This window comes from Mustela nivalis, assembly GCF_964662115.1.
Source record: "Mustela nivalis genome assembly, chromosome: 15".
NCBI lineage: Eukaryota > Metazoa > Chordata > Mammalia > Carnivora > Mustelidae > Mustela > Mustela nivalis.
In genome coordinates, this window is record NC_139034.1 from 68,176,397 (window position 1) to 68,201,960 (window position 25,564).

At 33.6% G+C, this 25,564-nt stretch overlaps 1 long non-coding RNA gene across 1 annotated transcript; it reads right to left on the reverse strand.

Moving 5' to 3' along the window:
* Positions 1-286: 286 nt before the first annotated feature.
* Positions 287-23,937, reverse strand: LOC309849061. Its single transcript, XR_014303461.1, has 3 exons — positions 23,744-23,937; positions 6,284-6,436; positions 287-408 (listed from the first exon to the last, which is right to left on the reverse strand). It is a non-coding gene; the product is annotated as an uncharacterized lncRNA (long non-coding RNA).
* Positions 23,938-25,564: the final 1,627 nt, after the last annotated feature.

A 25,564-nucleotide genomic window follows, 5' to 3' on the forward strand; every position in this document is an offset into this window, starting at 1 on the left:
TTTCAAAATTTACAGTTTAAGTATGGGTTCACACACTTTTAATAAGTAATGTATACACCCTTTGAAAGATTTTTCTTTTTCCTTATTTTTGTTCTTGTTGTATTCCTTTAGTTTAAGTCTGTTGAATCTGGTAATAAAAGTAAATTATATTCTTATGGTTTTTAATTTTCATTTTATTTTTCTAGTAATTCATCTCTATTGTGTTTTACAGAGGTGTTAGGTCAGGAACCCTTCACACAGAGGCCTGGAGAAGCACTGAACTAGACTCATTCCTCCACTAGCTTTCCACTGCTGATGATGAATGCCTTTAAAGTCTGCTGCTTTAGAATCTTTCAAATTTATTTCTTCCTTTGTAAGCCAGTAAGTATTCTTCCTTCCTTCCTTCTATGTATTCTTCATTTTATTGTCCTACAAGTTAAAAAAAAAAAAAAAAACTAGCCATTTTAATAGACTTTAAACATTTGGGGGACGTTCACCAACCAATCTCTGTAACGTCTCCAGAGATCAGAAGAGTGCCTTAGGATTATCACTCCGATGTTGCTACCGGTCAGAAAGGACCACCGAGTATTCTATTCTACCACAACTTTTATTTATGTTTCCATTTTAGTTCCTCTCATGGTGCACTTTCTTTTGGAGTTCCATGAAGGTGGAACCAATACCATCTTCTTCTGTATTCTCCAAGATTCTAGCAAACTGTATTTTCTATTGTACTATGGGTTTTAGCTCCCAGCCCATCTCTGTAATCATGTTCTTCTGATGTACAAATTCTACTTGCTCTTTACAAATCAACTTAAGTATATCATAACCTCAACAAGAAGCTCTCATGATCTTTCCCAAGAATACTCAGTTGGAGACTCTCATTTGTTCACTTACATAATTAATTTATAAAAATGTAACATAATAATAAAACAACTACCTACCGTTTTGTTATGTAGTCATAGATAATATGCCAGTTGCAGATATATAAACTCTAAACTTCAGAATCAGATTTTTTAAATATTTTATTTATTTATTTACTTATTCATGAGAGACACAGAGAGAGAGAGGAAGAGGCAGAGGGAAAAGCAGACTCCCCACTGAGCAGGAAGCCCGACGGGGCCTGGATTCCAGGACCTGGGATCATGACTCAAGCCCAAGGCAGACACTTAACTAACTGAGGCACTCAGGTGCCCCCAGAACCAGATGTTTTGTATTGAAATGCATATACATATATTTTTTTTAATTTAATTTTTTCAAGTGTCCCAAGATTCATTGTTTAAGCACCACAACCAGGGCTCCATGCAACACTTGCCCTCCATATTACCCACCACCAGGCTATCCAAACACCCCCACTCCAAAACCCTCAGTTTGTTTCCCAGAGTTCATAGTCTCTCATACTGTATTGTGATACATCATGGTACCTTTCAATGGTTAATTTATTACCCTTTTCTAGACTAGATCTGAGGAATAAGTTGGCAAAAATACTAACCACTCCAGCAGAATGTCATCCTGGCACCTAGCAGATGTTTAAGAAAAGTTTAAAAAATTAAGCAATCAGGTGGAAAATTATAACTAAGGAAGAGTGTAAAACAAGATAATTTTTTCTTAAAATAATTCTTTAAATAATCCTAACATATCTCAGCAAAAATCACAAAAAAACGAGTGTTCACAGGGTCTCATTTATTTTGGACAGACACCATTTGTCAGTTCACACATGCATATCTCTTCAAATGAGATTTTACAAAAAAAAAATATATATATATGTGTGTGTGTGTGTGTGTGTGTATCAATATCTAAGTAGAGATATAGTTATATATTTAGTGCTAGTGTTTAAGTTATATTAGAGACACCTAGCGGGAATTCACGTAAAAACGCGTATCTTAACAATGATAAGCTGTTAGATCTAATTAATTTCATATAGTTAGTTAAAATTATCAAATTTTACTATTTAGCTATTGTTGCTTGGTGGAGAATTAATCTAAAATCAGTTGGCGGAGTCATCATGTAGAACTATCAAGGTTTTTATTTTAAGTATAAAAGATTTCTCATCTAAGTAGTATGTGTAGAATACATTTAAAAATGCATTTAAAAATCAATATTACATTTTATGTTTAATGCAGGTCAGTGACAGTGTATCTCAAGTGGAACCAAAGGACATTTTCCCCAAAGGTAACACAAAAATTCTCTATTTCTTAATGCACATTACAGTTCACTGAACTTCTCTATTATCTAATTCTGAAATGGCCCCAGTTCATGAGAAGCAGCTTCATAGAGTGAGAGTCTTAAGATTGAATAGGATGGAAACCAAATTTCTGGTCACCACCCAAATTTTCTTTTAACAAGTGGTGTCTTCTATCTCAGGGCCTTGTTATTCAGCAAAATTACCGTTCAAGTTAGTCAAGAAGCATTTCACATGTATAATAAAATTTCTCTTTTGTTTTATAAAAGAACATTGTTCACATCTCTGTTCCATTGCATTGTATTCTTTTTTCATTTTCCATATTGTTATTCATTGTTTTTATTTTATATTCTTTTATACCCATCCAGGGCATAAAAATCATAATGATTGCACATGACTGGGTATTTTGCACAGGTCTTTTCTCCTTTGGCCCCAAAACTATGATAGTAAGTGCTTAATGAGTATATTCTCAAAAAAATCAGAAATTTGATTTAATTGGTATCTTTGGATCTGTTAACCGACTGTGTTATAATATTACCCTGTACCATTCTTTTAAGCCCATTAGTAAGATGTTATAAATTCTATATGTAAATAGTATAATTATGTTTTTGTATTATTCCATACCCTGTGAAATACAAGAAAAGTCATAACCTTGTTTTTGCTTAACAAAATCAACCCATGTTTTGAATGTATTTCTCAAAATTTCATTTTTTGGGGTACCATATATTGTAGTAAAGAAATTCTTAAATTTCTCTGTATGTGATCCCCTTTGGATTGTGCAGTAAAGACAATGGATCACTTTGCAGAATATTTTTTTAAATACATAAAATAAAAGATGTGAGTATGCAGAGGAAAAAGACTGTGTAAAATTTACTTATCAAAATAAAACCACAAAAATTAGAACTTATGTTTCCTTACTAACAGGGTAAGATAAGATATAGCAGCATATTTAATAACAATGATAATTTTGAAGTAGTAATGAGAAAAACTTATTTGGGATATCTGAAAAAGCTGCAATATTGTATTAAAATCTTTAAGTTCTGGGGCGCCTGGGTGGCTCAGTGGGTTGAAGCCTCTGCCTTCGGCTCAGGTCATGATCCCAGGGTCCTGGGATTGAGCCCTACATCGGGCTCTCTGCTCAGCAGGGAGCCTGCTTCCTCCTCTCTCACTCTGCCTGCCTCTCTGCCTACTTGTGATCTTTCAAATAAATAAATAAAATCTTAAAAAAAAATCTTTAAGTTCTACTGCTAACAAATATGCTGCTTTTATTTATTTCCTATATTTATGATTGAAAGAAATAATCTCTTTCTGTCTGAGGTTAATAAAAACGGAACTATACTCTTTCCACTTAAATTCAGAAATGCCTTGATTTCCATTCACAGATGACTCTGTGGTCTGTGGGTTCCTGTATTAGTATTTTAATTCTCCTACTAGAAATTTCACAGTGGAGAGTTTTTAAACTGCAAAATGTACATTTTTACTCCTCATATATATACAGATCCTATCAATCTTTTGAAAATAACATATAATTTTGAGTCCTATTAAGTCAGAGGTGAAACAAATATTTGTCATTTCTTAGTTGCCTAAAACTAGACAAGCCATTTGTTTTGCAAGCATGCTTCCTTATTCATTTCTTGAAATTCTGAGAATTATAAATAATTACTATAAAAACTCAGTACTCCATGGGGCAAAATTGTTCTAAATAAATAGTCACTTCAAGAAAAGGCTCAGTATAGGGCGCCTGGGTGGCTCAGTGGGTTAAGCCGCTGCCTTCAGCTCAGGTCATGATCTCAGGATCCTGGGATCGAGTCCCATGTTGGGCTCTCTGCTCAGCAGGGAGCCTGCTTCCCTCTCTCTCTCTCTCTGCCTGCTTCTCTGCCTACTTGTGATCTCTCTCTGTCAAATAAATAAATAAAATCTTAAAAAAAAAACAGAAAAGGCTCAGTATAAGTTTGAATTTATCCATGTAGGAAGTTATGTCCCCCAGCACAGATTACAAATTCACAGATTAAAAATTCACTTCTGAATTTATAGGAATGTACAGAATAAAGAGAAGTGGGATGGTGGTGGGGAGCGATTTAAAGGGAACATGAAGGGACGCATGGGTGGCTCAGTTGGTTGGACGACTGCCTTCGGCTCAGGTCATGATCCTGGAGTCCCGGGATCGAGTCCCGGGATCGAGTCCCACATCAGGGTCCCAGCTCCACGGGGAGTCTGCTTCTCTCTCTGACCTTCTCCTCACTCATGATCTCTCTCACTGTCTCTCTCTCAAATAAATAAATAAATAAATAATCTTTTAAAAAAATTTTTAAAGGGAACATGAAAAGGTAAACTGAATAGTAAGAGAACTTGGGGTGTTTCTATAAAGGAGTCCCCAACAAAGATGCATCCGGAGGAGTGAATCACAACGATCAGAGCATGGAGCCACTGGGCATTGCCAACTGCATTCATTTGCCTGGGTTTGTTAAATACCCCTCTGTGTTCAGCGAATGTTTGCAGAAGCCTCTTAGCATATATTCGTATTTCCATAAATGATAAATTAATATTAATATAATCAAACATAATTAGAAAATAGTAGTGAACACTTATATAGAACTTCCGTATCTAGCAATATACTTTGGGCTTAACAAAACCTATAATTCCCCCAACAAAAATGAGATAGGTACCCTAAACATCCTCCTTTTCAATGATAGAAGGAGGCGCAGTGAGTCTAAGTAACTTTCCTGAACTCATTTTCGATGAACACAGGCAAAGTATCTAAGACTTTCAAGTCACAACCACATGGTGAAGGTCAGAGGGAGAATTACAAAATATTTTATGAATAACTCTCATTTATAAAATTTTGTGCACTCTTCATAACACCTGTTGAAATGTGGCCCTGTAATTGTTATTAAAATCAGGAAACAGTATAAAACATGGGCCCTAGTTTTATATTGTTCCCATTTTGGTTAAGTAAGTAAGATACATATATATATATAAATGTAGCAAAGGATGTAAGTCAGGATTTTGTAACAGATAAAGGTAAATTAACATTTAAAATTACCGAGTAGCTTACTATCTTCCTTTTATGACTGAGACATGGTTTTATTCAAGTATTGATATTCAAAGCACATTAAAAATCAAGCAAAGGACAAGGCGTTATGAACATATGGAGCATTTGTCAACAATGACGTGATTGATGATGAGAATAATTCATGAACTTTTCTGAAATTTTAACTTTTGCTCTCCATCTATTTTGTATGGCATTACTATTAACATAAATAAAATCTAAAGACTGCATTCCATAATTAAACACTCAGTGGATTAAAATATGAGGAAGTTGATATCATTTGCATTTGTCTCCAGGAACACCTGCATTTATTTCTAGGATCTTTTGGTAAGGAGAAACACAGCTGCTAATGTTGTGACTAATGAAAAACATAAAGTCATGAAGAACTGGTTACATTATGTATATTTCTACTATTCGAAACAGAAAAGAGACGACTTGCTTTGGGTTCAGAATATACATTGCATATTATTTTGACTAGTAATTCATTTTGAGGTAATATTGTGATACTGGCAGATGTATAAATCAGCCAGGCTGCCGTAACAAGATACCGTAAATGGGGTAGCTTAAACAACAGACACATATTTTTCACAGTTCTGGAGGCTTGAAGTCCAAAAACAAGGCACCTGTCGCTTCAGTTCCTGGCAAGACTCCCTTCCTGGCTGGCAAAATAAGTCTCCTTAAATATAAGTACTAAAAGTGATGCTTATTCATCAAAAGGCCTACAATTTTTGAGGATAAAAGATTTAAAATCTACAAGTTTGCATTAAATATGTTCTAGAATCCATTTAGTTTTAAAAAATATATTTGTCACTTTAAAAGAAACTTTGAAAAGAACTACAGATCTTCCTCAACTTATGATTGGGTATGTACTGATAAACTCGCTGTACGATGAAGGTATCATTAAGTTGAAAATCTACTGACTATATCTAATCATCTAATCTCTGGAATATTATGGCTTAGCCTAGCCTACCTTACACATGCTCACAAGACTTTTTACAATTGGGCAAAATCCTTGCCCACAAAGCTTATTTTATAATAAAATATTGACTACCTCCTGTAATTTGTTGAATACTTACTGAAAGTGAAAAACAGAACACTGGATGGGTATAGAATTGTTGCTAAGTATATCAGTTGTTTGACCCTCGTGGTGGCGTGGCTGATGGGGAGGGAGCTGTGGCTTGCTGCCAGGGTCCAGCATCATGAGACAATATCAACTGCTTATCTCTAGCCTGGGGAAAGGGCAAAATTCAACACTTAATTTTTGAACTTAATTTAATTTAAATATTGACTTCAGTTTCCACTAAAAGTGTATTGCTTTTGGACTATCAAAAAACCAAAAAAAAAAAAAAAAAGAAAGAAATTAAGTTGAACCATCATAAGTCAGACTTGTTTGTAGTATTCTTTAGAAAATAAACCTACTGGGGTGCCTGGGTGGCTCAGTGGGTTAGGGCCTCTGCCTTAGGCTCAGGTCATGATTCTGGGGTCCTGGAATTGAGCCTCGCATCAGGCTCCCTGTTCAGCAGGTAGCCTGTTTTCCCATCTCTCTCTGCCTGCCTTTCTGCCTACTTGTGATCTCTGTCTGTCAAATAAATCAATAAAATCTTAAAAAAAAAAGAAAAGAAAGAAAATAAACCTACTGATTATAAGAAAAACACATGACATTGTGGTACGTTTTATGGTGTTTGGGTCAAAAGATGCAATTTCCTTTTTTAAACTAACCATAATAGAAGTTAGAAAATCTATATAAAATATTCTAAGTGATTGAGGTAGTCAAGGTGATATAAAATAGAATGGTTATTTTATGACATTGTATTTGCATGCATTAAACTAAAAGTAAGGTCAAATAATTACTCAGTTAATTTAAATCACAGATTATGTTAAAGTGAATAAATCAGGTTAAATAGTGTGATGATGGATTAGTTGAATTGGAAATTTAAATTTCAACTGCAATATATGAGATAGTTACACATGACTATTTAATATCAAAATAATATAAATACTGTCTGTGGGCATGATGAGGCAGAGGGGAAAAAAGTCTTATCTGTTTTAGTCAAACATTAAAATTCTGGAAAACACTTTTGCCATTTATGAAATTTATCTCTTTCATTTTGTATGTTATTATACACACTTTTATTAATTTTTAACATAATATTAATTTTAATTCATATTAACAACTTAGAATAAACAGGTTTCTATTAAACTGAGCTTTTTTGAGAAGTATCAGTGTTTTTATTCCCAAAAATGTATTACACACTGCTAAGAACAGGGGTCAATTGGATTAATTGTCTTAATTTTGAGCTTCCTTCCCCAAATGAAACTAAAATAGCCAAATCCTTGAATTAAAGGTATTTTAAACTAGAACTTTGTATGCATCTGTGTAGTTTCCACTTCAAGGCCTTCTTGACAGATTTTGCATTAACAGACCAACCTAATAATAATCCTGGACCAATGTGCCTTTGAAATTAATCATAGAAGTACTGAATCCCAATGACTAAAACGGTACAGCCTAACTGCTCTTGAACAGTGCTTCCAAAATTAAACAGGAGCTTTATTTCTGAATTTTACGTGGTATAAGAAAAATCTTTTCCTTCAAAATCATTTTATGATGCAAACTTTCATTGAATCAGTCCTATTTGACAGGCTCCCTTTACACTTACTCTGTGTATCTACACATATGTGTGTTTTGTTTATCTAGAAAGATAATTTCAGAACCAATAACATTGTGGTTCAGTACCAGTTTTCTTAATAAAAACTTAATGTATCACATTACATTCCCAGCACACACTAATTAAATTCCTTTTCATTTCAGTCTGTCTCAGAGGGTTAGAGAAGCTCAAGAATATTTAACAAAATTCAACAAAGCAACTACCTGAAGTTGATACATTAACCTTGGCACTGAAAGTTACTTTATTCAATTCACGTATGCCAGAAACACCATTATACAATGACCTAAAAACGACAGTATTTCACTCTAACTGGAGAGGCTATAAATGAATAACGATCATTTCTAACTCATTATATGTATTATGTATTTTGCCCTGGGAAATTTTAAAGAAAAAAACAAACATCAGCAACAGTAAAAGCATGTCCTACCTGAATGTAAAAGCTAAAATATAGCTAGATCTTTTCTTGATAATAGGAGAATGGATAGACTTTCATGCTTGTTAGTGTAATCATTTATAGTCATACATGCCTCACAAACTAAAAACTATATATTGATTAATTCTGTTCTCCTCACTTGGATTCTAAGATGGAAACGTGTAATTTCGTAAGGAAAATAATTCTTACTATTTAGCCTTACCTTAGGATTATGCTTTGCTCAAAGAAAGAACTTCTTCCTATGAGTGATGAGATTAATGAGAGGTCTCTTTCTTTGATTGATTCTGCAGTGTCATGGGTATTTTCTTCTATAACTATCACAACTATTCAGACCCACCTTCCCACCATGGCTTATCCAAATCTCTTATGGCCATATAGATTTCAGATTTCCCTTTATTTTCTCAGATATTAGGAAGCTAACATTACACATGTACTGTATACTTTATATTATCCCTAGTTTTAAACCCTCTGATCAAAGTCATTCTTTTTTTTCATAGTGAAAAAAATATCTCCACTAGATTGGGTGCATAATGATCAGAAGTAAATTTATGTCAGTTCTGTCAAAAGATTTAATGTAGGTTCAAATTTTTCTGCCAGTCAAAGATCTTGTTTCCCCTCCATCAGCTTATTGTTATATAACTGACATATGAAAATGTATAAGTTTAGAGGCACAATGTGATGATTTGATGCATGCATATATTGAGAAATGATTACTAAACTAAGGTTTTTTTTTAACACATCCTTTAATCTCACATAACTATCATTTTTGTTGTTTTGATGAGAACATTTAAAAACAATGCTCCCAATAACGTTCAAGTATACAATACAGTATTGTTAACTATAGTCACCATACTATACATTTTATCCCCAGAAATTATTCTTCATATAACTGGAACTTTATACCCTTTGATTGATGTCTTATTTCCCATATCCTAAGCCCTTGGCAACCACCAATCTACTCTTTGTTTCTATGAGTTCAGCTTGTTTTATGTTACTTATTTATTTATTATTTTTTTCATTTTCATTTTCATACCAGTGTAGTTAACATACAGTGTTATACTAATTTCAGGTATACAATACAATTGGAATTCAACTATTCTATATATTATTCAGTGCTCATGCTCATGAAGATAAAGGTATTCTTAATCTCCATGATCTATTTCACCCATTCCTTTCCCCTACCTCTTCTCTGGTAAACATCTATTTGTTCTCTACAGTTAAGAGTCTATTTTTTGGTTTCCCTCTCTCTTTCCCTTTGTTCATTTGTTTTATTTCTTGAATTCCACATATGTGTGAAATCATATGGTATTTGTCTTTCTCCAGTTGGCTGGCTTATTTCACATAACATTATACTTTTTAAGTCCATCAATGTTGTTACAAATGGCAAGATTCCATTCATTTTTATGGCTGACTAACATTCCTTTATACATATATTCCATCTTCTTTATATATTCTTCTTTCAATGGAAGGAACTTGGACTGCTTCCCTAACTGGTTGTTGTAAATAATGCTGCAATACACATGGGGGTGCATATATCCCTTCAAATTCGTGTTTTTGCATTTTTTGGGTAAATACCCAGTAGTGTGGTGTTGCATTGTAGGGTAGTTGTATTTTTAATTTTTGGAAGAACTTCCATACTGTCTTGCATAATAGCTGTACCAGTTTGCATTCCCACCAACAGTTGTAAGAGGGTTCCTTTTTCTCCACATTCTTGTCAACACTTATTATTTCTTGAATTTTTGGTCTTAGCCACTCTGGACAGTGTGAGTATACCAAATACTAAACAGTAGTTTGACATTGCATTTCCTTGATGATGAGTGATATTGAGCTCACATGAGTGGGTTTCAAGTGTCTGTTGTCCATGAGCATGTTTTCTTTGGAAATATGTCTGTTTGTGTCTTCTACCCATTTTTAAATTAGATTATTTGTTTTTTCGATGTTGAGTTATATCAATTCATTACGTATTTTGGATACTGACCCTTTATTGGATATGTCATTTGAAAATGTATTCTCCTATTCTCCTATTCAGTAGGTTGGCCTTAAGTTTTACTGGTTGTTTTCTTTACTGTGCGGAAAGCTTTTTACTTTGATGTAGTCCCTATAGTTTAATTTTGCTTTTGTTTCCCTTGGGTCAGGAGACATATCTAGAAAGATGTCACTATGACCAACTGAAGAGCCTTTTGATTTTGTAATATTTCATTAGAAACTATACCCATGCAGTCAGTTTTTGAAGACCACTTATCCTTTCCATTTGGATGACAGTGCACCTGCCCCTCATTCCCTTGCTGTAGTACCAGCACGGGATTAAACAGATGGTTCACCTTCCTACAAAGCTAGATGAATCAAATATTGGAACAACTCCCAGGTTCAAATGTGTTCATTTGAATCTGCTTTTATTTAGTGGTTGTTACACATGTGGCCAGTTCATTTGGATTGCCTGTTGAAGCTTCTGAGAATTTCCAAGCATGCTCTTTTTTTTCTGTTTTTGACAGGGGCTGAAGCACCTTCCTTAAATAAAGCATATTCATCTTTATGGAACCAAATGGTCTCTTTCCCCCTTTCTTTTCATTGACTACCAATTGTCAGGAGAAACTTTCCTTTAAAGTCATAAATTATCTGCATAGCAGCTGACCGTCAGCACACCTACCCTTGCTCTTTCTTGCCCCTTAAATTGTTTTAGCAATTTTCCATCTGTTTTCTTTTTATCCAGCTTTCTTTTTGAATAAGAATTTTAAAATAAGAGCAATGAAGGATAAGGGAGGGATAGACTCAAATTTTAACATGTGGGTCTGGATGTTAGTCCATGATCCATATTAAGGGATTCGAACACTATAATGGCAAAATGCACCTCTGTTTCAGGGAAGATAAAATAGCAAGTGTTTGAATGCACTGAAAGCTGTTCAGTATGGTAATAAAAATAACAGTTTGGACACTGGCAAAATTGTTAAGTGACACATATGGAGTCCATGATCTAAATGCTAGTGATAGGAATAAAAGCAAAAATTGGATTTTAGAGTGATTTCAAAGTGAAAAATCTCTGGTCATGTTCCCAGACAGATTTGGGGTGAGGAATTATAAATACAAATTCAGAAAGCATCTGCACAAAAGCAAAGGTTAAAGCAATGGAACAGCAATATTATCTGATAGAAAGTAGAGTTCTGAAAGAACATATTGAGAGCTGATAAAATATGTGGCTAATAGGACACATTTGCAGGAAGAACATAGATTTTTTAAGACAAGAAATCAAGTAGAAAAAATATGGTTATATAATTGAAGAAAAAGTGGTAATTTTCCTTTTATAAAAACTCATTCATACTACTTATTCATTATCTTTTTCATTGTGAATTATTGGTTATTTTCATATAGATACTTTGGACATGTATGAATGTCTTGTATCTTCTTTGAAGTGCATATTGTCCTGTTTTACATGGTATATACATCCAGTAAATAGTAGTAGTAGTAGTAGACAAGGGTAAGAAAAGGTTGACTTAAAGACATCTGTTTTTAAAATAGTTGGTTTTGCACAGTGAGATACCACTTCACACCAGTCAGAATGGCTAAAATTAACCAGTCAGGAAACAACAGGTGCTGGTGAAAATGCAGAGAAAGGGGAATCCCAGGGGCGCCTGGGTGGCTCAGTGGGTTAAGCTGCTGCCTTCGGCTCAGGTCATGATCTCAGGGTCCTGGGATCGAGTCCCACATCGGGCTCTCTGCTCGGCAGGGAGCCTGCTTCCCTCTCTCTCTCTGTCTCTGCCTGCCTATCCATCTACTTGTGATTTCTCTCTGTCAAATAAATAAATAAAATCTTCAAAAAAAAAAAAAAAGAAAGGGGAATCCTCCTACACTTTTGGTGGAAATGTAAACTGGTGCAGGCACTCTGGAAAACAGTATGGAGGTTCATCAAAAAGTTGAAAATAGAGCTACCCTATGACCCAGCAATCACACTACGGGGTATTTACCACAAAGATACAAATGTAGTGATCGGAAGGGGCACATGCACCTGAACGTTTACAGCAGCAATGTCCACAATAGCTAAACTTTGAAAAGAACCTAGATGTCTCCATCAACAGATGAATGGATAAAGAAGATGTGAGATATATATACATATATATAGTAGAATACTATGCAGCCATAAAAATGAAATACTGTCATTCACAACAATGTGGATGGAACTAGACTATATTATGCTAAGTAAAATAAGCCAATCAGAGAAAGCCAATTACCATATGATCTCATTGATATGAGGAAATTGAGAGGCAGGGCAGGGGTTCATGAGGAAAGGGAGGGAAAAATGACACAAGATGGGAATAGGGAGGGAGACAAACCATAAGAGACTCTTAATCTCAGGAAACAAACTGAGGGCTGCTGGGGCAGAGAAGGGATAGCGTGGCTGTGTGATAGACACTCGGGAGAGTATGTGCTGTGGTGAGTACTGTGAATTGTGTAAGACTGATGATTCACAGACCTGTACCCCTGAAACAAATAATACATTATACATTAATTTAAAAAAATAGTTGTTTCTGAAAACAGAGAGGATTTATTCCATATAAGTTAATCAAGGAGAAATTCAGTACTGCGCAGAGATGGATTAGCCAAATGTCATAAGAGAAATACTAAGTCCACCAATATGATTCATCTTTGTATAAGAAATAAAGCCTCTAGGTGACATATAATTAGCTGCACATGTAATTAGCTGTTAATGAGATATAATTAAATAAATAATAAACATTATTACTAGTGAGCGTTTGATGAACATGTGGGGAGCAGATGTTTGAAAGAGATGAGGCCTATTGAAGATAGGAAAGGTGTGGAATAATAGAAGCAAATTCTTCTCTATCATTACCTAACATGTAGATGTACATTGTGTCACTGTGACAATGCTAGGCTGCATCTGCTCAGATGCACTCCCAGAACATGTACAAGTACTCATTGGGCTGAAGTGAAAGTCCCTTTGATCTCTGTTATGTTGTCTCTGCCTTGTTACAAAAGAAAGAGACTAACTGCATAAAACACATTCATAAGACAACTTTTCTAGAATTTAATGATATTGTTGCAAATCCTTGCAGCAGCATGAAAGTTGTTTAATAAATATTCAGTTACATCCCAGGGTATACATTAAGGAGTTAAAATGTCTTCTTTTAGGAATTAGTCTTGGCAAGTTAAAAAATATATATATATATTGCTTTGTATGTTAAGCAGTTGGATGAAACCATTTATATTTTTACCTAAGTGTGATACCAGTCTCATATTTGATCAGTTTTCATATTCCCTTTAATCAACATGATCATCAACATGGGATCTGAGGACCCCTGAGGTCCTCGAGGTCTTCTCTTTTCAAATACACATCTGCGTAGAACAGAAATTTTTTATAGACTTCACCCAAAACATTTGGCAACAGATTAAGCTATTCATTACAGAAATTCCAAAAATGCAAAACAATGTCATTCACCTATTAAATTTTCTTTTGTTTTTAAAAATGTATGTCTTCTTTGGAGAAGTGTCTGTCCATGCCTTCTGCCCATTTTTTGATGTGATTATCTGTTTTTTGAGTGTTGAGTTTGAGTTCTTTATAGAACTTGGATATCAGTCCTTTGTCTATAGTGTCATTTGTGATTATCTTCTCTCATTATGTGGGTTGCCTCTTTATTTTGTTGACTGTTTCCTTTGCTGTTCAGAATCTTTTTATCTTGATGAAGTCCCAAAAGTGCTTTTGTTTCCTTTGCCTTTGGAAGCATGTCTTGAAAAAAGTTGCTGTGGCCAATGACAAAGAGACATGAAAAAATGTTCATCATTATTAGCCATCAGGGAGATTCAACTCAAAACCACATTGGGATACCAACTTACACCAGTTAGAATGGCCAAAATTAACAAGACAGTAAACACTTGGAGAGGATGTGGAGAAAGGGGAACCCTCTTATACTGTTGGTGGGAATGCAAGTTGGTGCAGCCACGTTGGAAAACAGTGTGGAGATTCCTTTAAAAATTGAAAATAGAGATACCCTATGACCCTGCAGTTGCATTACTGTGTCTTTACCCCCAAAGATACAGATGTAGTGAAACGAAGGGCCATCTGTACCCCAATGTTCATAGCAACAATGGCTACAATTGCCAAACTGTGGAAAAAGCCAGAATGCCCTTCAACAGATGAATGTATGAAGATGTGGTCCATATCTACAATGGAGTATTATGCCTCCATCAGAAAGGATGAATATCCAACTTTTGTATCAACATGGATGGGACTGGAGGAGATTATGCTGAGTGAAATAAATCAAGAAGAGAGAGTGAATTAGCATATGGTTTCACTTACTTGTGGAGCATAAGGAATAACATGGAGAATATGAGAAGGAAAGAAAAAGTGAATTGAGGGAAATCAGAGGGTGATATGAACCATGAGAGACTGTGGACTCTGAGAAACAAACTGAGGGCCTTAGAGGGGTGGGGGGTGGGGAGGGTTGGGTGAGCCTGGTGGTGGGTATTAAGAAGGACATCTATTGCATCTAGCACTAGGTGTGGTGCATAAACAATGAATCTTGGAACACAGAAAAAATAAAATAAAATTAAAAAATCACTAAAAATTTTTTTGAATGTGGTTGCATTTTATTAAAATGTGTTACTTATGATAAGATGGGATTATTTTCATTATTTTTAAGAGAGTAAATATATTAAAAATTTCTCCATTCTAATTTATAATTCATAAATCTTGGAAGATATAACTCACATAAATCATTCTTGGGTCTTCAATAATTTTTAAGAATTTGAATGGTGTAAATTGAGGCTGAGATGGAAAAGGTTGAGGACAGTCAGTAGAGTTCATTCTGGACAGCATCATCAGAGTGGTGGGATTTCATTATACTGATACACCTAGAATGCCTTTCCACAATTTTAACAGTGTTTTACTTTTTTTCTTTTCTTTTATTTCTTCATTTCTCATTACTTCATTTTATTTTTCCCGCTTTCTTGAAGTATAACTCTTTTTCAATATACTTGTTGGGACTGAAAATCTAGTGGTAGATCTAAAATGCTCCAGGTAGAATCTCTCATAAGATCAAATCTGACTTCTTAAAGTCTCTAAAGTTCCTACATCTACTTCATTTATGATCTCCAAGTAGACTGTAACCACTTAAAATTTTACAGTTTTCCTCAATCTAGTCCCTCTGTAATATTGTTCTCATCCTCTCTAAATTTCTAACATTTACTCATTCATTTCCCCAATCTGTATTCCACTCTAAAAAGGATCACTAAAAGAAGCAGTTCAAACTAATCTCAAAGAGTGTGATTTGGTTGTGTGCAATTATTTCTTTGGGCTCCTAATGAGACACAGTTGAATACTGCATTCCTACTTTATTCTGCATATCATTTTAGCTGCTGAGAATGTTACTAAAAGGATGATGTGATGTACTAACTAACCTGAGACTCTTGAGAGGACAAAGAAGAAATCTGAAACTGAATCATAATGAATATATAGTATTTACCAGATGATAGGAAATGGTGAAGGTAGGAAAAAGAATTCCAGGTAGAAATGAATGAATGTACATCTGCCCTGGAGGGAGAAGTAATATTAAAATTACAAATGTGGCTGTCAGCATAATAAAAAAGAACAAGAATCAGGTCATAAAAGACTTTATATGATATGCTATTTTTAAAATTAATGTGGGGGCAATCTGTACTACTCTAAGTGTGTAAATGAGAGGTTAATATTTCAGTATTTCCCCATTTAAATCTGTGTGTGTGAGAAAAATCCTTGGAAGTGTAATGAGTGAGTTATCTTCTCCAAATATTCATCTATAAGCAAATGAAATAATTTTACATATATACTTGTGATCAAAAGTAGCTGGATATTAAGGATAATAATAAAATAATTAAAACAATTATTGAAAATACTGCTTTAATTATTGTTATCTTAACCTGTGTGTTCTGTTTATACAGTCCAAAATCATGACAGAATTTTCAAATGTATCTTAAATTATTAGTATCTACACCATTTTGCTGCCAACAGTTTGTTAAAAGACCAGAAGACTTTCTTTTTTCAAATCACCTGTAATGCCAATCTAAAATGACTACAATATCTAAAGTTCTTTTTAAAAAATACATCAGTTAACACAGTCTGTTCTTCTGATTGTATCATAGCTTCCTTACATTTTGAGATATAACACTCTGTTAGAAATACAGAGTTAATATTTTAAAAGATACATGAATCCATAACAATGGGATGTAAATTTTTAAATTCTCATTTCTCGAAACTTTCTTTAACGAGAAGCTAACTTGAACTTCTGTAAAATACTGAAACATAGCATCAAGGTACATTCATGGCAATGCATCAGTTGGTTTCATTTGAAACTGGAAAATGTGTGTGTTCACTGGAGCAGTTAAAATGATGAACAACAGAGGCTAATTTATTAGAATAAAGTCAAACCAAATCTCCGTTAGAGGAAAGGACCACAATTAAAAGTCAAACCAAATCTCAGAGGAAAAGACCACAATTAATTGTTAGAGGACAGTCCTCGGGGTCAGGTTAGAACAGACTACATAAACTCTTTAGTCATGTATTTTCCATCACAAATGTAAATAAAATAAAAAAAAAAAAACCTATACTCATTGACTCCAATCTGTTAATTATTTCAGTTTTGATATGCTTTCTCACATAAAATAAATTTTAACTTCCCAAATCTCTATTTGATTTCAAGGTCAACATTTTAAAAAGATGCTATGTAAAATAGTCTATTAATAATCATTTTCCACATCATCTTCTATTCCTTATTCATTGTTACTCTATTTATGTAGCAAAACTAGTTCAGCCTGCTAAGCAGTTTTAAGTAAATCTGAAATATCTAGTTTAAAAATTATATGATCCTTGCTGAATGCCTACCACATCTCATACAACTTCAATATATTACATTAGTTTTGTCCCAAGTACAAATGTGCCTTATTTAGAACATTTTCTGGTAATTAGGAATAAATGCTCTGAATATTAGTTCTGAATTTTCTATATCTCATGTGATATTTTTAATTGAACAAAACCGCAAGGGAATGCCTATAAGCATGTGGGCATTATTCAGAAAGAAGGAGTGCTGTTAAGAGACTTGAAATTTTAATCAAAAGGCTTTGGGCATAGAGATAGGAGAAGAAGAAGAGAAAAGCAGAGATTCAGTTCAAAGAATTTTAGTAATTATGGCAGCAATAGATAATACTTTAAGCTAAAGATTAAAAAAAAAGGAAGAAACTTTTCTTTTTTAGTTTCTCCTGCTTAAGAAGTCATGAATTTTGAAATTCCAGTAACGGTTATGTATTAGAGTTATCAATGTGCTAAATATTTTGAGGTTTATAAAGTATAAGTAGATAAAAATAACTTGACAAAGCTCCACATCAAAGAGCCAATACGGTTGAAAGTAAACAAGCATAAGCATTAAATATAGTCAAAGATAATAAAATAATAAAAAAGTGTATAAATAAAAACATCATAAAGAGAGTAAGAATATAGAAATTATTCTATTTAGGTCTTTCTAAAAGATGTAAATCAGATCAAATCTTTTTAGAAGTATAGGGGTAATAATGTCTTCTTATATATGGCCTCAAGAGCTGTTGTTCATATATAAAATCTGTATCCTTCCATCTCATTTCTTAAATTAAACTGGAACAAAGTCCTTATCAAAGGGTACCTCATTTGGAGACAAATGATATTCTCCCTCATTTAACATAGGGGCAATTCACTCTTTAGTGTCCACAGTAAATGCTGCCTACATTAATAAAAGACTTACTAAATAGTTAGAAAACAAAACACAAATAACTAAGTATGAATATATGATATTTAACTTTATATATTAACAAAATATACTATTAATTATTACTTAAGCATGGATATTAGGTACATATAAAATAAAATATATTATAAACATAGTAAAAACAAGAGTGTTTTATATTTCATAGCCCTTTTGTATTTTCTTAAACTTTAACAAATAATTAATTGAGCCAAATGTTACTAAGATTCTATAACTTTAAACTGTAAATTCTAACAGTATAATTTTTATTTAATTTTAATCACAAATGTAAAAGAATAAACTGTAATTGACCCCCATTATCTAACATAGTACTGGAAGTCCTAGCCACAGCAATCAGACACCAAACAGAAATACAAGGCCTCCAAATCAGCAAGGAAGGAGTAAAACTTCCACTATTTGCAGAATACATGATATACTATATAGAAAATCTGAAAGACTCCACCAAAAAACTGCTAGAACTGATACACGAATTCAGTAAAGTCACAGATACAAAGTCAAAGTACAGAGATCTGTGGGATTTCCACACACCAATAGCAAAGCAATAGAAAGAGAAATTAAGAAATAAAGAAATCTTATTTTATAGACATTTTTTATTTTAGTTTTGTCCTTGAAAATATCAAATATTGAGGGATCTGGAATTCATGATGATTTCAGTTAACTTTGACATGGATTTTATACTCTTCATTCTACTTAACTAGATTCATTTGGGGAGGCACTTGGGTGTATATGTATTTCTACAATTTTTCTTAAAGTCAGTAGAAAATAATGAACAATTTATAAAATTCATAAAAATGTTAAAATTTTAATAAAATTTGATAAACATTTAGTGAAAAAACTTGCTAATTATCTAAAGATAATATTTTTATTTTTGTATTTCAGGTTTCTATTTTGAAATAAAATATAGAATTTATATGAATAAAGTATGAATATCTCAAGTTCCCTGTTGATGGCTGCTAATTAATGTTGAGAGCTGACTTATGAGGTATTTAAATCTTTATTTAACAATAGTTAGCATACTCTCTTTTCCCAGGAATCTAAATACATTTATAAAATGAGCTTAAGGGAGGAAAATGAAAGACATCTCTAAAAGTCTATATATTTCATTACTTATTTTAGTATGTATATTATATATCATAATTATATGCAAAATACAATTATAAAATGTGTTTGTTTATAAATTATATAGTCTTCAAAATAAAATGACAATTTATTATCTGAAATATGGGAAGTAGAATATTCTTGAGAATGTTCAAAATTTTCCTTTGCAGAATAACCTGAACATTGTCTAGGAGGAGATAGGATAGGTGTAATAGGAGGGAGATAATCTGTTATGAAATAAAGGAGTTAACTGCAACTGAAATAAAGGGATTTAGAAACACTGCTGAGATAGAATCAATACAATTTGTTACTTATTGAATGTAAGTGAAAATTAGGAGGAAGAGGAACAATGACAAGTTTGAATCCAGAGTAACTGTATAGAATACATTACTACCTGGAGATAGCACATCCTTAAGGATAGGAATTATGAGATAAGTTGCTTTGGGGTGTGTTTCTTTGCTTGATTGTCTACTTTCTTGATGTGGATATAGTTTGGAAATACGAATCTGGATCTCAAGAAATAAGTGGTCACTGTAGACTCAAATTTATGAATAAGCTACTGAGAAGTAATTTAAGTAAATACATGAATGGTTGGAGAGAAACATATGAAAGTAAAAAGAGAAAGGGAATATGCAATCAGTATGGTTGTAAAGAAGTATCAGAACAAAAAGTACCAATAGAAGCTGTTAGAGAACTGTAATTTTGAATCACTGTTCATGAGTAAGGGCTGAACAATGGAGGAAAATGCAATGAATATTACTTGAAGAATGCCTGGGGGGACTTACCCAGTAGCAAATTTCAGACAAGACTGTCACATATTGTTTTACAGTAAAAAAGGTGCATCCTGCTAGGGGAAACTAATCAATCCTGTATAAAACAATGGGGCTGGGTGCACAAGCTGATAGCCAGAAATTTGCTGGTCTGCATTCCCAATGGGAGTGAGGAAACTGATCTGATGGAAGTATGTAAGAAAAGATATATTTACAGAGTTCAGCGAATCAATGAGACAGATAGGAGAGATTATGTTGATTGGAAGAAGTTTCAGCTGTCAACATGACATGGGCTGCAGATTCATCCATCAGATTTTTTCAAAGAGCTAGAAAGAAGGGAAATGATAAAGCAACAGTTTTCAATAAAATTTTATACCTTCTGAAACGATCACTAAAAGTCATTTTCAGACCTTCTAAGTACTTGAGACAGAGTCCTATGTTACAATCCTGCCCTTGTCACCTGTTGGTTGTATGACCTTGGGCAAATCAGGTTTTCTGTATTTACCTCAAAACTTCATGTGTAAAACTTTTAAAAATAAACGTAATTGAATTATTAAAGATAAAGCACTTATTGAAAGGCCTAGGAATACTAATTACTATCTGTGTTATTATTTTTGTAATTTTCATTAACTGCATTCCTAACATGCCAGATATGCAGTAAGCCTAGAGGAGATATTGGTCCCAGATTAGAGCAAATCAAAAGTCTTAAGAGGAAGAGTGATATTTCTTTAAGAAATGAACATTAATAAACTGTCTATGGATTGGAAGGGGAGATGAACCATGAGAGACTATGGACTCTGAAAAAAAATCTGAGGGTTTTGAAGGGGCGGGGGTGGGAGGTTGGGGGAGCCAGGTGGTGGGTATTATGGTGGGCACATATGGCATGGAGTACTGGGCACGGTGCATAAACAATGAAATCTGTTACGCCGAAAAGAAAGTAATAATAATAATAAAAAAAAAACCTGTTTATGGTATTGAGAGGAGACTGACTCAGCTGGGGAAATCATGTATTGCTAAATATATAAGAAACTAAATAGTGGAAGAGATAATAGCATGGTTCACTCCATGACGGAAGTGTCTTACATTGGAGTATCATTCTGCTGGATGTGATAGTAGAAGTGAAATCACCCTCAAATGCATTTGATACTGTTACCTATGTAAGTCATCCAGTCCAAACTGAAGAACTATTTGAAAATAATAGTTTGGAAACGTTTTTCCTATAATACTGCTGTATGCACTCAAACAACTCTAGTGTTGTATGGGCACATTAATTTCTTTAGATTTGTGCACTATGAGGTCAACTGATAAAAGGAAAAAAAAAATGGACTAGACAAAAGGAGAGGGTGACGAAAAAGGTTCTTCTAATTTATTTTCCAGTGTTTAATAGCTACATGCTCCCATGGGAACTCTTGGTAATAAATGGCTCTGTTTTAATCCAAAATTCTCATTTCTTGAAATCCATTACTTTTGTATTACCTAATAATATAAGAAGTCTTGGCTTATTATTACTTCCTTGAGAACATGTGTAGACACGTATATTTACCTCGATATGTCTAGTACACATTTTGCATATAATACATGTTTAAAAATTGTTTTGAAATGAATGTTCAGGCAACATCCAAGGTAAATTTAACTTCATAATAAATTCATGATGGACAGGATCTCTGTAATGATTCCTTTCCATCTCTACAGATCATAAAATATTCCATAAGGTTTGTTTGGTTAGTGATAGAACACCAGTTTTAACTAGTTGAAGAGGAAACATATCTTGCTGCTCACAGTTCTGTGAAATGAAAGGGAAAGCTCTTGCTTAAGATACGACTGAGCCCTGAGGTTCAAAAGATGTCAGTGGTCTAGCTTGTCTATCCTTTTCTGTTCACTTTGATTTATGTATTTTTAAAGTTAATTCTTAGGGGGGCCTTCCACATATTGGACTTAATATCCCCTGGCAGTCCAAGGATCACCTGTTTCTCAGTCATATCAATTTTAAAAAGAGAAATTCCCTCATTCCTAGAATCAGTAATGATCTCATAAAAGGATTCTTATTATCTACCTTTGTATAACCTCTAATACCATCACTATATCAGGAGTGGAATGGGATATTATTGACTATCCAGGGTCATTATCTAGGAAAAGTGCTGCAGAACAGTGACAATGCTGACACCATCAGTGGGGAAAGGACACTTCCTGAAAGGAAAAACAAATTAAGCAGCCAAAAAGTAACTGAAGTTCATTATGCAGTCTAAATTTAATTGTTGATCTACTATTCTCTATTATTAATAGAATTCAATAACCTATGTTTTCACTAGGTTTTTACTTTTCCTCCATGCAAGTATGGATGTTTTAGATCTCTTCATAACTAACCAGCCAAAGTAGTGGTTTAAAATAAAAAATTTCAGGCACCTGGGAGCCTCAGTGGGCTAAGCCTCTGCCTTGGACTCAGGTCATGAGGCTTGGAGATGAAGCCCTGCATTGGGCTCCCTGCTCAGAGGGGAGCCTGTTTCTCCCTCTCTCTGCCACTCCCCCTCCTTAGGCTCTTTCTCTCAAATACTTAAATAAAATCTTTTAAAAAATATTTTAAAATTTCATTTTTCATGACTCTGTAGAAGGGCCCAGTTCGTGGTTCATGTCTAGTTGGCAGAAAACGGAGTGCCTGGAATTGGCGGATCCTTTTCTTACACATCTTAAGTGTTTTCGTTCTCTCTCTGTCTATATTTCATCTCGTTTCTAAGGCTCTGGCTTTCTTTCAGGTTTTTTTCCCCCCTAATGGAATGTTTGTCTCAGGGTAATTGCACTTCCTACAGGGTTTCTGGAAAATGTAAATGACTAGCCATTTAAAGACTGTGCTCACTGCTGGTCCAACATCATTACTTCTACAATATTCCATTGTTTCAGATTCAGTGAGTGACATATACTCCTCTACTTCTGGATAGGAGTGAGACAATTTCACTTTTCAGAAGAGTATGTGAGAAGAAAGAAAAGATTATGATGTTTTACGAACAGAGGCTGCTTCACTGGGTAAATAAGATACCTCCTTATTGATCCAAGACTGAATATATCCATTTCTATGACAGAAAAAAATGATATGAATTCTATTTTGTTAAGAAAATCAGAATTTGAGAACTCATACATTGTGATTATCATTCTATCAGCAAGAGACATAACAACTAATTATTATTTTAACTATTAAAATTATTGATGTTCCTGCAAATTTCTTTTATAAAACAAATAATTAGCGCTCTATGTCAAAAGTTGATTACTGATTAACACCATGATATCATATAAGTTTCTTGATTACCTTTCAAAGCAGCTGTTTGCAAAGATTTCACACTGTGTGATTGGAGTTCCACTTTCCCTAAACATGAGTCTCTAAACATGTACCCATGCATAATATAAGTTCACGATTTATTTTTAAAAAGATAATAAAATAGGCATATTCTCTGAAAAATTAATACTACAAAAATATGGATTTCACGTTATGTCCATTAATGTCACTTTCATAGGTCAGTATTTAATACTGTCTTATAAGGGGATTAAAATGATTATATCTGATAGGCCATCAAATTCCACTATAATTTCTAAATTAAGAATATTAGTTATTTTTGCCTTTCTTCTTCCAGGAACTTATAGAATATGAAGTAAAGTTGTTATACAAAGAAAAAAATTAAAATACATGTTTAACATGCAGAAATATTAAAGACTACAGTTACCATATATTTTCAGAGAAACCTTTTTTGTAATCATACACATAAATATTAAAACAATACATATCTTTTTTCTCAGTTACACATACCAGTTTTATCGGGGAGTGATCAGTGCTATCTTGTAGGAATAGAGCAATCTGATTATTTCTCCTATCAAACACTGGAAATACGAAGAACAGCTGTTCCTAAGAAATTTGAAGGAAGCTTAAGTGGTTGCAGCAGCAATTCTTTCAAGCTTCCATTCACATAGCAAGTGGATCACAAAAGCCTCTAGACGTGTTTTTGAAACCTGTGATAATTCAGAAAATGAAGAGGAGAGAGCAAATATTGTCACTGAAAATATTAATAAAGTGTAAGATGCAAAAATGTATGACTTGTCATTTTCACTTAAAAATTATCATCTCAAATAAATCAAGAGTCTCTACCTCTGATACTTTCCATTACCAAAGTGTTAGAAGAGCCTGTAAATTATTTTAAGGGGGGTAACTGCATAGTTCAGTTATTCTCTTGCTTGATCTTCTACAAACATGATAAGAAAATGTTGGGAGCTGAAGGAATATAGTCTATGTTTGATATGGATTCCTACAAAATAGATATAAATATTAAATGTGAATATTCATCTCACCGAATTTCTCTCTTTGGATAATTGAACTTATGATTTACCTTAAAAATGCTATAAGATAAATAGTATACTTATAAAACATTTTATTTTATGTAAGACAACGCATGACTACTTCAAAATATATGAATTGTCAACTTCTTCAGCAAATTATTAAATAAAATATTAAAATGTAAGTATATTCATTGATTATCAAATTGGAAAGACATTAAGATATTGCTATTCAGTATTATCAAGGGGTTAAGTTATATGGGCAATGTGCCTCTAGAGCAATGATATATTTGCCAGAAAACATATCAATGTGATTTGGGAAACTGATGAATCAAATACATCACACTTTTTAGTCACTTGACTTGGAAATATTACTGGTTTGGGCCTAAAAGATGTAAACAAAATTGAACATTACTTTAGGTAAAAATTTCAGTATTTATAAAACACATGTATTACTGTGCACCCATGAACATGAATATACTAACAAACAAAAAGTTAATCATGAAAGAATGGGTAATATAAAGGAGAATATGTATTGTATCAGGTTGTGATCTCAAAGTCTGGATCAATTTATCTATCTATCAATCTGTGTATCTCTGTGTGTCTGAGCATGTGGGTAGGTGTATGTGTTTCATTACTTGCTTGTCTGAAAATCTCATATCTACCAGGAGGTTGATACAATTCATTGGTGACAGGTAAAGGAATTAAACATACTGGAAAGAAGTGTAGAGGTAAATATGCATATCAGTTTAGAAAGTAGTGCTGTATGTACATGGCCTGCTCAACTTAATTACAGATGAAGAAATGGGGAGCATGAGGATATTCAGGCAACATTTTAATATAGAAAATTCTTCTGAACATCAGAAGAAAAACTGGAAATATTGTAAAAGCATTAGATAAATTATAAAATAATAAGTAAATAATAAAATGCAATTTAAAATACAAATTAAGGGGCACTTGAGTGGTTCAGTGGGTTAAAGCCTCTGCCTTTGGTTCAGGTCATGATCTCAGGGTCCTGGGATCGAGTCCCGCATCGGGTTCTCTGCTCAGCAGGGAGCCTGCTTCCCTTCTCTTTCTGCCTACCTCTCTGCCTACTTGTGATCTCTGCCTGTCAAATAAATAAATAAAATATTTAAAAAAATTAAAAAAATACAAATTAAAATAGATAAACTTCTGTATAAGGGCAGCAGTTAGAAATCTGGAGCAATCAGTTTCACAAATTTCTTAGAAGTCCAATAGCCCAAAATTGTTTTTATTCACCATGTATATGCACTCAAAGAAAGCATTGTTTTCATCAACA